The sequence below is a fragment of the Lolium perenne genome, chromosome 5 (assembly GCF_019359855.2).
Source record: "Lolium perenne isolate Kyuss_39 chromosome 5, Kyuss_2.0, whole genome shotgun sequence".
In the NCBI taxonomy this organism is placed as follows: domain Eukaryota; kingdom Viridiplantae; phylum Streptophyta; class Magnoliopsida; order Poales; family Poaceae; genus Lolium; species Lolium perenne.
Window position 1 is genome coordinate 99,599,395 of NC_067248.2, and position 14,714 is coordinate 99,614,108.

Consider the following 14,714-nt stretch of genomic DNA (forward strand, 5'->3'; position numbering starts at 1 on the left):
AATAATGTGTTATGTGAAATAATTTCCCCAAATGTTGGTGTTTTGTGATTAAAAATCCCCAACTTGTGGTGCTAAGTGATAAAACCACTCATTCAATAGACCGAGCCTTAGGCATGTATCATTAGATATTTTTTAGGAAGGCTGCAAATATTTATTTTGAATCTTTGCGTTGCTACTTGCTAGGATTTGAACTCGGGACCTTGTAGGTCGATACCATTTCGAATTGCATGCTCTAGCAAGTTCATCCAATAGATCGATCTGTTGGAATTTGGAAGACCCTAGGCAATTATATTAAGCACACGCCATTCCATATGGTTAACCATTGGCATGAAAATGACACTTATATGTGTTTGAGTCTATATGTGGATTGCTTAGCCCTTTCCATCAGTTCGGACTTTTGGTTGCGTTGGCTCTTGCATGAAGCTTGACATCATACTTATCCTAAAAATTGTTGCTGCTGCCCTTTGTTGCCCAACATAAATTATTTTTGAGCCATAATTTGTTTGCCCTTTCCATCGATCCAGGACTTCCGGTTGCGTTGGCTAGTGCATGAAGCTTGACAATATGAACATCAATTATTTTTGAGCCATAGTTTGTTTGTCATTACACCTTTTGAGCAGTCTCACTTGCTACTATTAATTTGTTCTTATATGCACGAGTTCCATGATAAATCTCATCTGCATTTCTCGCCAATGCATGTTAGGTCTTCCACTCGAGAATGAGTACGAAGAGCAACGGAGGCAAACTATTCTGCATAATAGCCGAGTTGCAGCCTCGTTGGGCCTAACACTACATCCTTCTACAAGGTCTAGTGCAAAAACGCCACCCACCTCCCTCACAAAGGATACGGAACATTCCTCCGATTCGAGAATTTGATCCTGGCGATTGTGATGGCGAGCTGACTCGGGAAGATGCCACAGTCGACTATAAATCGTCTGCCAACACAACAAGGTGAGTTTTCTCTGTCCTGTCATCGAATTATTTGTCCCAACTTCCATTTGTTGTATCCCAGTCCTACCAAATATGTTACCCATGCCATGTTCAATCTCATTACTACAATTTTCCTGCTTAGTTAACGCCTCATATATGTTTTGGCATATGTTGCACTGTTGTTTTCCATTCCATCTCGCATATCATCATCATATAATATTGTACATTGAAATATCATTTATGTGTGACAGGCATCTGCAGATTCGGGAAAGAACTTTTCAAGAACGAATAGGAGGAAGAACACTCAACAGGAACCTCGGCTGATCTGGGAGGATGGGTGACGATGCGTAATAAAAAAAAAGAGTTAAGCACGATGCTCGTGTGCTCCTCCTATTACAAGGTCTAACAAGAGACCGACACGAGGTGGCGAACAGGCCAAGAATGATAACGGTAAAGGTCTCGTAAAAACCACAAACCATCGAATCGAGATGATAGCCCCGACATGTACCAGCCCACACATTCCACAACCACCGGTTGCCAATCGATTCTCAGCAACAATTGCCAACAGAACCGGTTTCCACAAAGCAAATTCTAGCCAAGAATTGGCACCATCGAGAGTGGTGGTAGGTAATAATGGCCAAGGACACATGATGCTAGTCCCAGATGATACAGCCTCAAATGTCCAAACAAGAGCCATTTGCCACAACACCAAAGAAGCGGTGATGATCTCCCTCCGACCCTTAGTCCTGCGAAAGACAACTCCGCTCCCGATGATGAGACCCACGCCAAAAAAGGTAATAATTTTTTCAAGACTTGTAGTTTAATGCTCCCTTATGTATCTATATACCATGATAGCTTGATGTAATGCTTAACTTGGTAGGTTCGCCACGATCAATAAAAACGAGGGGGCCAACGGTAGGAAAAAAACTTGCAGCTAAGATTTCCGGAATGGGTTCAAGATTTCGCATCACATCTATTGTAGGTGGCGAGAAGGCCACTTCATCCGCATGAATCTTCATATCTTGTATCACAAGGTTGGCCATTTTATCAGGAATGAACTTCCTACCTTCCCATTGTGGAAGCGACACGTTGACACCCCTTCACGGTTCGAGAGTTTAGTGCATAATTTACACGTAAGTCATGCTTCTCCTGGTAATGATAAATTATTCCACATTGATCTGTCCCATTTCTTGTAGCTTACTATTGTTTCTATGCTATATAACTCACCAATCATTCCACCGTTGTGAGCAGTTAAGGTTTGAATTCGATGAGGATAATGAGGATGTAAAGTTTGTCATCGCTTCCATATTCAAAGAATTGTTGCGCCAGCACCGCTATAAGCTTAAGGCGACATACTTCACTGGCCAGATTACTGCCAATGTTCGAACAAAGTCTCCTCCTGCACCCTGTATGGTGACGAGCGGTGGGGAGATCTTGTCAAGCATTGGTCTGATCCAAAGAATGTGGTATGGCTTATGAGGACCGTGAAACCAGATTAAATTCCGAATACTTATTTTGCGCCAGTGTCTCACTAGTCTCCTTTTGCAGACGTTGTCTAAAAGGAACCGGGCTAACCGCTTGAAACAACGTTTACCAAGCCGTACAGGATCTCGTCACTTGGTTGGGCATCTCTGGCAAAAAGTAATGCCCCGCTGGTCTGTACTGCTACATATGTTACTCGTAAATTGTGTAGAACTCCGTGTGCATGTTATATTTCCATCCTCCATTTCAACCACGTTATTTGATCTCCATATGATTGTACAAAAATGCAGAAAGTAGATCATGCAAACAACATGCAACCAGACAAAGAGATGACTCTGGCAGAGCAGTTCGAGGCATGCCAGAAGAACAAACATAATGTGATAGGAGAACTTGCAGAAAGTGTTATTGTAAGTCTTCTTTATGATTTAAATTTTTTAACTACACACTTGCCAATTTGTAGGAGCAATATGTCAATATGATCTTGTAGGCGTTTTTGTGAAAATGCATTTGATGTGTAATCAGGCATACCAACTTGTAGGATTAGAAGTAGTTCATACACATTAAATCTACCGTCTGCATGTTTCTCTGTAATAACTTTTATTTTTACACGACTCAAAACTTTTCAGGCAAATATGAAATTGGAGATGGCAAAACCCGGGAAAGATGGTATGGAAAAAACTCTAGAAGAATGTATGGAGACATTTACCATGGTACTTAAAAATAAAGATATCACCAAAAACACTTTCTCTGAAATGTTGGGTTTTTGCGATCCAAGTCCAAGTCCAAGTCCAAGTCTTTCTCTGCACAAGTTACGGAGGAACAAATCCAAATAGAACGAGCTGCGACAGATGTGTTAAGAAACCAAGTTGACATGTTGAGATCGAGATCGAAGCATGTGATGCCCTCTTGCGGAGGCCAATCAAGTTTGTTATAATCTCTCAAAAGACTAATAAAATGCCATAGATAATTGGAGATGAAAACACCGACATTGACATGTGAGTACCTTGGTATTGTGAAATGTTTCTTGAGGCGAGGACCTTTGTTCCTATTTTGTTGGTGGATGCATTTATCTACTGGCTGGGATCAACTTGGTAGTTGTTCTGTGGATGTTTTAGAAATTGGTTGCCTAGCCTTTTCAATCCGTTCGAACTTAAATGGTATTAGAGCCAAGGTCTCGAGTTTGAATTGTTGACGGTGTGGTTCAATTCATCCTTAAATTGTTGGTGCCCCATTGGCCCTTGTAAAGCTTCATGTGCCTACCTCCGAATCCAGTGTTGAATTTCTCTTGTCACACACGAGGATGGCTGTTAATGTGTATATAAGTGGGTTGCATAGCCCCTTTTATATAAGGTTGCAAGTTTCCTTTTTGTGTTGTGCCTTTGGGATTCAGCACTGCACTTCGACTTTTGGTTGCGTTAGCTCTTTGCATAAGTTTAATATAGTTCCATGTGGTTTTTGTTGAGTTCTATAATAAGTGGATTGCCTAGCCCTTTCCATCATTTCGGACCTGTGGTGTGCTATTACTGTTTTCCACGTATTAGACCTCCTCTTCTTAACAAGACTCCATGAGTAGGAGGCACTATGATTTTTTTTTTTGCGCATGAAATTACTCAATTAGATAGCTTAATCCCATTTGTTGACTCTCTGTTGATCAGCCACTTGAGGGTAAAAGCTGAGTATATTGCACTAGCCGAGTATTTTTTTTTATGAGGTAATGCACTAGCCGGTATTAGTACTCGAGGGGAAAAGCGAGTGCGAGATATTTTTCCGGTGTAAGGCTAACCGAGTACACGTAACGGTGCAGACGTGCGGTACCACGGACGCGTGTCGCGGTGCACGGCGGTTAGGCGGTGCGCGTGTTGAGACCAAACGTCTAGCTTTTTTGAGAAGCGCCGAGACCAACCGTCACGTTGCCGAGCCCCCTCTCTCCCTCCTCTCGCACACAGTCTCATTCTCACTCACGCACGCAACCACGCCTCTCACGTCCCATCAACTTCTCCAAATCGAAGGAAAAAACACCAACCGCCCACGCGCGCTCCTGCCGCGATGGACAAGAAGAATGCGCCGGCGGCCGTCGCCTCCGTGAACTGGGCCTCTCTCTCGGCTGATGGACCACTTCACAAGATCGGCGAATGCTTATCGCGAACGAGCGATGCTGCTGACACCTACTCTGCTATGAGGCAAGTCTGTAGAAATTGGCGCTCAGGTTTACACAGGCCCGACGTGCACACACGAATGGATCATGCTAGACCACGGCCTTCCACGCACTGCTGATTTCACCTTCCTCCACCTCCGCACATCCCGCTACGTCACCATCGATCTAACGGAAGTTCATGCAAGGTTCAAATTCCTCCATATCTATAGAGTTAATCTATTTTTATTTTCAATCGTAAACATCTTAGTGCTGAATGTTATCTTCATCAATATATTTTAGATACTACTTTGTCGGCTTTTGCCGTGGCGTCATCGTGCTTGCCCGTAAGAACCAGCCGCACAAGATACGGCTTCGAACCCACTCACAAAGACATTGAATACTATGTTTGAGGCGCATATGCCAAACGTTATTCAAGTCGATCATGTGATGAAGTCCCCGACTATGGTCTTCGTTTCCAAAGATTACCGCGGAAATTGCTTGGGTCGATGAGAGCACTCCAACTAAGGGTATAGATGAAGATTGGGGAGAAGGAAGATTTTCGATCGAGCACCATTGTCTGCGTTGCATTACCCCGTTCAATGGTGAATTGTATGCAATAGCTGTGAACAATTTTGAGTTCGGAAAATTAGTGTGCACCAACAATGTCCAGTTGGAGCAGCGTGCGAGCACTGTCAAAATGGATACACTATTTTCATTTCCAGAACTTGGAAATAACAAGTTCTACCTTGTGGAGTCGGATGGTGCTCTGCTGCTTGTGTTGTTGGACAACAAGCATTTGGAGGAAGGTCAACCATTGGTGTACCGTGTGGACAACGAGAGCCGCTCTCTCCATGCCGTCAATAACATTGGCGGTCGTGCCTTCTTCGTCCATTATATCCGGTGTATCTCCGTCGACACCGAGTGCACCCGACACTTCGACCTGGCTGCATCTACTACACAGATTTTGGTTATATCGTAGAGTACTTTGATGATATAAAGGCCTGGGATGAGTGGCCAATACATGTGAATAGATTAGGAAACTACGGTATGAGAAATGAACAAAGGCCATACCGTTTGGAGGATGTATTGGCTGCACACTGCAGACGAAAGGAGTTCAATGAAAATTTCCTTCAATGGAGTGACGAAGAAATATATGCCGAATGAAGAACATATTCGTTCATCACAGGGTATCCTAATCTTCATGTTGGCCATACATTGTGTCTTGTATTATTTTCAGATTAGTTTTTCGTGAACATTAACATTGTTATTGGCTGCTTTTGGCTCTTGTATGCAGTTTATGTAGTATTATATTAGTTTTATGGATTTATTATGCTTGTGAATTTATCCTATACTAGCTTCTAGATTTGACTGATTTTGTTTGTAATGATGATGGCTTGATGTGGCTGCTGGCCTTAAGCTGCGACGAGCAATTAGTACTTAACCAGGTGTACCGTCTTTATATTAGTATTATATTATATTACTTGACCATAGCCATATTCAAAATCAAATCTCGGTCGGGCGGCAAAATCTCCCGCCAATCTAGAAATATTTCAGGCGTGTTTTTGAATGGGATCAGAAGATAGAACACGATGATACTAAACGATATTCAAGGTGAAGCTGATTTGATTTTGCACTCGGCCTTGAACAGAGGTACTAGTACGGTCTCACAATTTTTTATCATTATACTTGGACCTTAGCCAAATTCAAAATCTCATAGCGGCAAAACTTCCCGCCCACAAAATACAAAAAATTCACACGCTTTCAAATTCCCATTCTACCCTTGTGGAGATGACAGAAAGTCGGTTGGTGGGGGGGTCTGCCCGTCATTTTTGGATCACCACCTCCCTAGCCCCGGAAACCCTCCCAAAAAATTCATTTCCCTCGGACCACCCACCGGAACTTCCCAAGTCCCTCTCTCTACCACCTCCACGACCACCGCACCGAACATCCCCGCCGGACTTCCCTGGCCTACCCGAGCCCTCGCGATCCTCGTCATCCGGCTGCCTGCCGGAGCCGCTTCATCGACGCCGTCATCAGCCGGACCGGATCATCCCCGCCGAACCTCGAAACCATATGCTCATCCAGCAGCCTACCGCGATCGCTTCAGCTGCGGCATCGTCCACCGCATCGGATCTTGCTCACCGACACCGATGTGCATGAACCGAATCTGCTTCACCGGCGCCGTCCATGATCTAAACTCTTCTCTTGTCGCTTTTCTATTGCTTGCCTGCAAGTTCTTGTTTAATCTTGGGGAACCTGTTTGTGCTAACGACGCGCCGTTACGTCTTTGCAGATTAGATGAGTAACCATGAAGTGTAATGGCCGTCTCTCCAACCCCAAGTAGCACATGTAGCGTACTTCATCACCGGATCTATCAACCCCAGGAAGATCTGCTGTGACTCCCACGAGTGCTTCTCCTAATGTAAGTCCCCTTGTTTTAGCGCCATGTTCGGGTTCGGATGCTTGTTTGTCTGAAGCTCTTTTAGTTCATTCCTAGCTATGACCGTAACACGTTGCTATTTTCTACTTCATTGCTAACTTTAAGCGATTGAACATTTTGGTTTGCATTCCTGCTCTGTAGATGTAGCCATCATAACTTCTATCTTGCTCGGTCGTTGTTACAAAAATTATACCGTAGGTATTATAGTAACATCCTGCTATTATTTAGTTCATGGCCAATTTTAAGTAATTGCACATGTTGGTTCGCATTCCTGCTCTATAGCTTTTGGCATCGTAACTTCTATATTTGGTTTACATTCCTGCTCTGTAGATCTAGCCATCATAACTTTATCTTGCTCAATCGTTGTTACAAAAATTATGGCCTGCTACTATGTTGTTTGTGCCAATTTTTTACTCCATGAACATGTTGGCTTGCATTCCTGTACTATAGGTGATGCCATTGTTTTGTATCTAGTTCATTGTAAGCTAACAAAGTAAGGACTTAGTTTGGCATGCTATCACTCTGCTATCTAGCTTTGTAGTACAAATAAACTTGTCATACTACTAGATAATAATTTTGCGTGCCATCTTGTTCTTCAAAAGCTGCATTATTGACTTGTTTCTCTGACTTGGCATGACGCTCACATATGGAAAGCTGAACATATTGGTTTGCATTCCCTCTTATACAAGTTCACGGTGATCCCACTATATTCCTCAGTATCTGGTCCATCCTAAGCTCCAGCATTAACTATCCTCCATGTGTTGCTCATTACAAGTTTATATCCCGAAACATCTTGATTTGCATCCCCTTCACTATAAGTTCGGGAGTATTATTTAGTTCACGGCCAAAATGAAGTAATTGCACTTGGCACATGTTGGTTCACATTCCCTCCTCTTTAGCTTTTGCCATCGTAACTTCTATTTTTGGTTTACATTCCACTGCTCGTAGATGTAGCCATCATAACTTCATCTTGCTCGGTCGTTGTTACAAAATTTATAGCCTGCTACTATGTTGTTCATGCCAATTTTGTACTCCCCGAACATGTTGGTTTGCATGGGACTCGGCAGTAGTAAGTCTATTTGTTTCATTCTAACATGCTCGTTATATTGGCTGTTGGTATGCGGCATGCACTCTTTGTTTGCTTATTGTGCACATTACAATGATCTTGTTATAACGACGAAATGATGAGTTCCAAATTCTTTGCCAAACAATATTGTAGTGTCTTTGCCTTTCCATTGTTGCTGTCTTAACTTGTAATGTCTTTGTTTCAGATATAGGTCTTGCATGGACAACTTAAAAGATTGCCTGGGATCGCTTCATTGTATTGCTAGGTTTAATTACCATTCAATTTCTCTGGGTTCTCAGTAATATTTTTTTCAATGCCTTGCAGTGATGTAATATTTAGTTAGTTTTTATAGTTCTTTCGCGCATTTTTTCTTTGGTGCTTGTGGTAAGTGAGGTTATCCCGAGAAATCAATGCTGCGTAAATATTCTCGATATCTAAATCACGAATTCCCATCCCTTAAACGGCCCAATTAAGCGAAATCACATATGTGCACGCCCGCAAAATCCTAAAGCGCATATTATGCCGATATAAACAAAGAACTAAACGGTGGCCCACTTACTTCTTGGGCCAGCCCATTTGATTTACGGTGGACCCCACACACTAATTGGGCTGGCCCACTTGCTTTAAGGTGGACCCCACCAACTACTGGGCCGGCCCATTTGCTTTTTTGGTGGACCCCACATAATAAATGGGCCGGCCCTTTAAGAGGAAAGTGGGACCCACCTGTGTTTTTGGCCCGGCCCACTATCTTGTTGGGCCGGCCCACTTGCTATATGGTGGACCCCACATACGTGTTGGGCCGGCCCTTTAACAGGAAAGTGGGACCCACATGTGTTTTTGGCCCGGCCCACTACCTTGTTGGGCCGGCCCACTTGCTATATGGTGGTCCCACAAACTAAATGGGCCGGCCCTTTAACAGGAAAGTGGGACCCACACGTGTTTTTGGCCGGCCCACTATCTTGTTGGGCCGGCCCTGCCATATGGTGGACCCCACATACTAATTGGGCCGGCCCTTTAACAGAAAGTGGGACCCACCTGTGTTTTTGGCACGGCCCACTATCTTCTTTGGGCCGACCCACTTGCTATATGGTGGACCCCACATACTAAATGGCGGCCCTTTAACAGAACGTGGGACCCACCTGTGTTTTTGGCCCGGCCCACTATTTTGTTGGCCGGCCCACTTGCTGTATGGTGGACCCCACAAACGAAATGGGCCGACCCTTTAACTGGAAAGTGGGACCCACCTGTGTTTTTGGCCCGGCCCACTAGCTTGTTGGGCCGGCCCACTTGCTATACGGTGGACCCCACACACTAAATGGGCCGGCCCAGTTGCTGTAAGGTGGACCCCACATGTTAAATGGGCCGGCCCATTTAAGTTTTGACCAGTCAACCTTAGAGGTTAGGCCCGGCCCACGTAACTAATGGACCGGCCCAGCTATATAGTTGACCGGTCAAACTATGTCATACGGCCGACCCGCTTAAGACGTGGCGGTGCCCTCGTGTGGGCCTACCATCTACCACGGGGTTTCGGCCGGTTAACGCCGTTAGCGCGCGATTGGCGTCTGCCACGTGTCAGTTTGCATGACGTCAGCAGTCAACGGGCTCCCGAAAACACTTCCGCAACGGTCCGATTTTCCGTGGCGGAAGGGCGCCCAAGCGCGACGGACCGAAAAAATCGTCGTTGGACTTTGCCTGACGCAGTTTCCACAACGGAACCCATATCGTCGGGTTAGGCCCATAGGCGACGAAAAATACCCCTTAGCGGACGATTTTGAGACGTTGTCTATCAGAACTTTTCTTGTAGTGGAAGACACAAGGGCAACGATCGAGCAACAAGTTCTCCGTCAAGCCACAAGACTAAACTTGAAGAAAAAAGCACGGATCTTCAATGAAGGCGACCTAGTGTGGATACACCTTCGCAAGGACCGCTTCCCTCAAGAAAGAAACTCCAAGCTCAAGCCCCGAGGTGATGGCCCCTTCAAGGTCCTCAAGCGCATCAACGACAACGCCTACGTCGTCGACATACCAACATCCAAGTACTTGGTGAGCAACACGTTCAATGTGACCGACCTCTCACCATACCACGGAGATGAGGAGAACATCGAGTCGAGGACGACTCTTTCCCAAGGGGGGGGAGATGATGCAGCCCCACCCAAGGTCGACACTACATCAAGACCGACAAGCCCTCCTCGTGGTCCAATGACACGAGCTCGAGCCCAAGCACTACGCCAAGAGGTGAATTCGCTCCTCTCCACCTATGACTTTGACACCCCCTTGGATGGCTTGCTACTTCATGCAAATACCCTATGTTCAATCAGGTACATAGACCAAGACACAAGCCATGGAGACCAAGACGTTGGAGAGAGAGCTGGAAACGATGAAGACGGAGCTACGAGCGCAAAGCCGGAACTTCCGCCCCAGACCGGAACTTCCGCCAGATTCCTCTAAGATGCCCCCAAGATGCCCTCCGGCGCGCGAGAAAGCATCGGGACCAGGAACTTCCGCCCCGAGGGACCGGAACTTCCGCCGGTCGGAACTTCCGCCCAAGTTCCTCCCTAGCTCCGAAAGTCCACGAAAAGGCCCCCTGGATGTTACTTTGCAAGGAAATGGACGACTTTCGGAACTTGGCCGGAACTTGGCCGGAACTTCGGCCTGGCGAACTTCCGGCCCCCAGACCGGAACTTCGCCCACGACCGGAACTTCCGCCCAAGATGGCCGGAACTTCCGCCCCGCGAACTTCAAAGACAACATGACACTTTTCAAAGATGTAACTTAACTCTTCGCCCCCACCTATAAATAGCCTAGTTGGCTCAGATCTGAGATTAGACTTGATTTGAAAGAAAACCTGAGCTTAGCTCACCCTTGTGGGAACCTTACCTAGATCTATGATCTTGTATCGCCACCCGGGCTCCTATCGACTCGTGAAGATCTCTTTGGTGACTTCTACCGTTTGTTTGATCTTTTGCTTGCACTTCTACCTATTTGGTCTTTTGCTTGCACTTCCATCAAACCTTCCGGTCTTTTCACCCTTCTAGATCTCCCGAGCTTCGATTAGTCGATCTCTTTGCGGGACTTCTACCGGAAGGTCTTTTCCTGCAATCTCTATCGAGTTGGTGTTTCGAGCCAACGAGGGAAAACTCGAATTGTATCCGTGTGTGTGTGTATTCCCGCGTTTCCCCCACGTGTTCATCGCGTTCATCCACCTACCCCCACGAATCCCTTCAAATCCGTGAAGATCGGGCACATCCCTGGGCTTAGCCCATATCAACTATTGGCCAAGAATGTACCGCGACGTGGAACGCCTTTGCCGCCGGTGTACAACATGCTTACAAGCTAAGTCTACTTCCAATCCCTATGGTCTTTACATGCCTTTACCCATTCCATATGCACCTTGGTCGGACATAAGCATGGACTTTGTACTTGGCTTACCACGCACCAAGCATGGTCATGACTCTATATTTGTGGTAGTGGATAGGTTCTCTAAAATGGCTCATTTCATACCATGTCATAAGAGCGATGATGCTTCACACATTGCTTCATTGTTTTTCAGGGAAGTGGTTCGCCTACATGGGATACCGGCAAGCATTGTGTCGGATCGAGACGTCAAGTTCATGAGTTACCTATGGAAGTCGCTCATGGCGAAGTTTGGAGTGAAGCTCTTGTTCTCATCGTCCTCGCACCCGCAAACCGATGGACAAACCGAAGTGGTCAATCGAAGCCTCTCCACACTCCTCCGCACACTTGTGAAGACAAATTTGAAGTCATGGGAAGATTGCCTACCCCACACGGAGTTCGCCTACAATCGAGCCAAGCACTCCACAACCGCAAGGAGTCCCTTCATGGTCGTCTACGGATTCGAACCTCCAACGGCACTCGACATCCTCCCACTACCTCTTCATGAAAGAACGAACATGGACTTCGACGAGCACACCACCGCCATGAAGAAACTACATGAAGAGACAAGAGCAACCATACAAGAGCATGTACTTCGCCAAGCTACCCGCCTCAACGCCAAGAAAAAGGAACGCGTGTTTGAAGAAGGAGACCTCGTTTGGATCCACCTAAGGAAAGAAAGGTTCCCGCAAGAACGCAACTCCAAGCTCAAGCCAAGAAGAGATGGGCCTTTCAAGGTCCTCAAGCGCATCAACAACAACGCCTACGTCATCGACATACCAACATCAAAGTACTTGGTGAGCAACACCTTCAACGTCTCGGATCTTTCACCCTATCATGGAGATGAGGAGGAACAAGAGTCGAGGACGACTCTCTCCCAAGGGGGGGGAGATGATGCGGGGTGGCCTTCGGACACCTCCTCACCAAGACCAACAAGTCCCCCAAGTGGACCCATGACACGGGCTCGAGCCAAAGCAATACATGACAAGGTGAACTCGCTCCTCACTACCCTCGACCTAGATACCCCATTGGATGGAATGCTACCTCATGCCGAGACACTTTGTGTGATTAGGTACATGGAGCACCAAGACCCCGGAGAGGATGAGACGTCATGGTCAAGGGAAGGAGAGGAGCAGCAGAACCTGGAGATGAACATGAAGCCGAAGCCACCGTCGCCCGAAGATCGCCAAGGAAGAAAAGGACGCTGGCCGGTCCAGGACCCGGTCGGACCGGACCCAAGACCGGACGCCCCGGCCACAGGCCCGGTCAACCGGGCGCAAACCGGGCCAGCTCCCTCGTACCGGACGACGACCGGACCCAAGACCGGATTCTTCGCAGATTCCCGGTTGGCGACCGGTCCACCGGATCCATGACCGGACAGCCTCCACACAGTCCGGGCCAGACCGGACCTGACCGGACCGCCCGATCCACAGTCCCGGCTCGACCGGACGCCCAACCGGATCCGACGGGAATACCCCACCAAACTGCCTTGACTTATCCATTCGCGTACCTGTTCGCCCTTGCTGGCTGTGCGTGCCTATTTAAGTAGCTGGACCCCCTCCTTTACTCTTTAGACTTGTTTAGAACTCAAACCTAACTTTGAGCTTAGTCTCCCTTGGGTATCATCCCTCTGTAATCAAGGCAACCCTTGTGGATGTATGGATTTGGTAGTGTGAGATTCTAGTGTTTTACACTCTCTCTCCCACTCCTTGATTCGTCCTCCCCACCGGTCTCTCCTCTCGGAATTCTACCTCGAGTCTCTTCCGGGCGGATTCTATTGGCACGGTCCATCGAGCCGTGAGGGTAAGCATCGATTGTATCGGGTTGGCGTGCGTGGATCTTCGTGTGTTCTTCGTGTTCTTCGTGTTCTTCCGCCTCTCCTCCTCTTTCCCCCTTGATTCCTTGGGTCATTCGCGAGATCGGGCCACAATCGGGGTCTCAGACCTCATCATTACTATTCGATATCGTCATCCTATTCCCCGTTTAGAGGATATGCTAGATGAATTGAGTGGTGCTGCTGTGTTCTCTAAAATTGATTTGCGTAGTGGTTATCATCAAATTAGGATGAAAGAAGGGGATGAGTGGAAAACAGCCTTTAAAACAAAATTTGGTTTATATGAGTGGTTAGTAATGCCTTTTGGTTTGACTAATGCACCTAGCACTTTCATGAGACTGATGAACCATGTTTTGCGTGAATTTATTGGCAAATTTGTGGTTGTGTACTTTGATGACATATTAATCTACAGCCACAATGAATCTGATCATATTATACATATTCGACATGTTTTGCAAGTGTTGCGTGATAATCAACTCTATGGTAATCTTGAGAAGTGCACATTTTGCAAAGATAAGGTCATATTTCTGGGTTATGTTGTCTCTAAGCATGGAGTAGAAGTAGATGAGTCTAAAATTGAAGCTATTCAAAATTGGCCTACTCCCATGAATGTGAGTCAAGTTAGAAGTTTTCATGGTCTAGCTGGGTTTTATAGAAGATTTGTGCCCAACTTTAGTACTACTGCTGCACCTTTGAATGATTTAACTAAAAAGGGTGTTGTCTTTGAGTGGGGCGCAGCCCAAGATCATGCATTTGATGAACTGAAACGATTGTTAACTTTTGCACCGTTGCTTGCACTTCCTGATTTCAATAAGCAATTTGAGATTGAATGTGATGCTAGTGGTATTGGAATTGGTGGTGTGTTGATGCAAGAGGGTCGCCCAATTGCATATTTTTCTGAGAAACTTTCTGGTGCTAAGTTGAACTATCCTATATATGATAAAGAATTCTATGCTTTAATTAGAGTTCTTGAGGTTTGGCAACATTATTTGTGGCCAAAAGAATTTATCATACATTCTGATCATGAAGCTTTGAAATATCTGAAAGCTCAATCTACTTTGCATAAGCGTCTAGCTAAGTGGGTTGAGTTCATTGAGTCTTTTCCATACATTATTAAACATAAGAAGGGAAAAGATAATATTGTTGCTGATGCTCTATCTAGGAAGAATATGCTATTAACTCAACTTGATGTTAAAATTCCTGGTTTAGAGATACTATGTGATTTGTATGCCACTGATCATGATTTTGCTGAACCATATCGCTTATGTGCTCTTGGTAAAGCATGGGAAAAATATCACATACATGATGGGTTCTTGTTTAGGGCTAACAAACTATGTGTTCCAGAATCGTCTGTACGTTTGCTCTTATTGCAGGAATCACATGCTGGAGGTTTGATGGGTCACTTTGGGCGTGAGAAGACGCTACTCATGCTAGC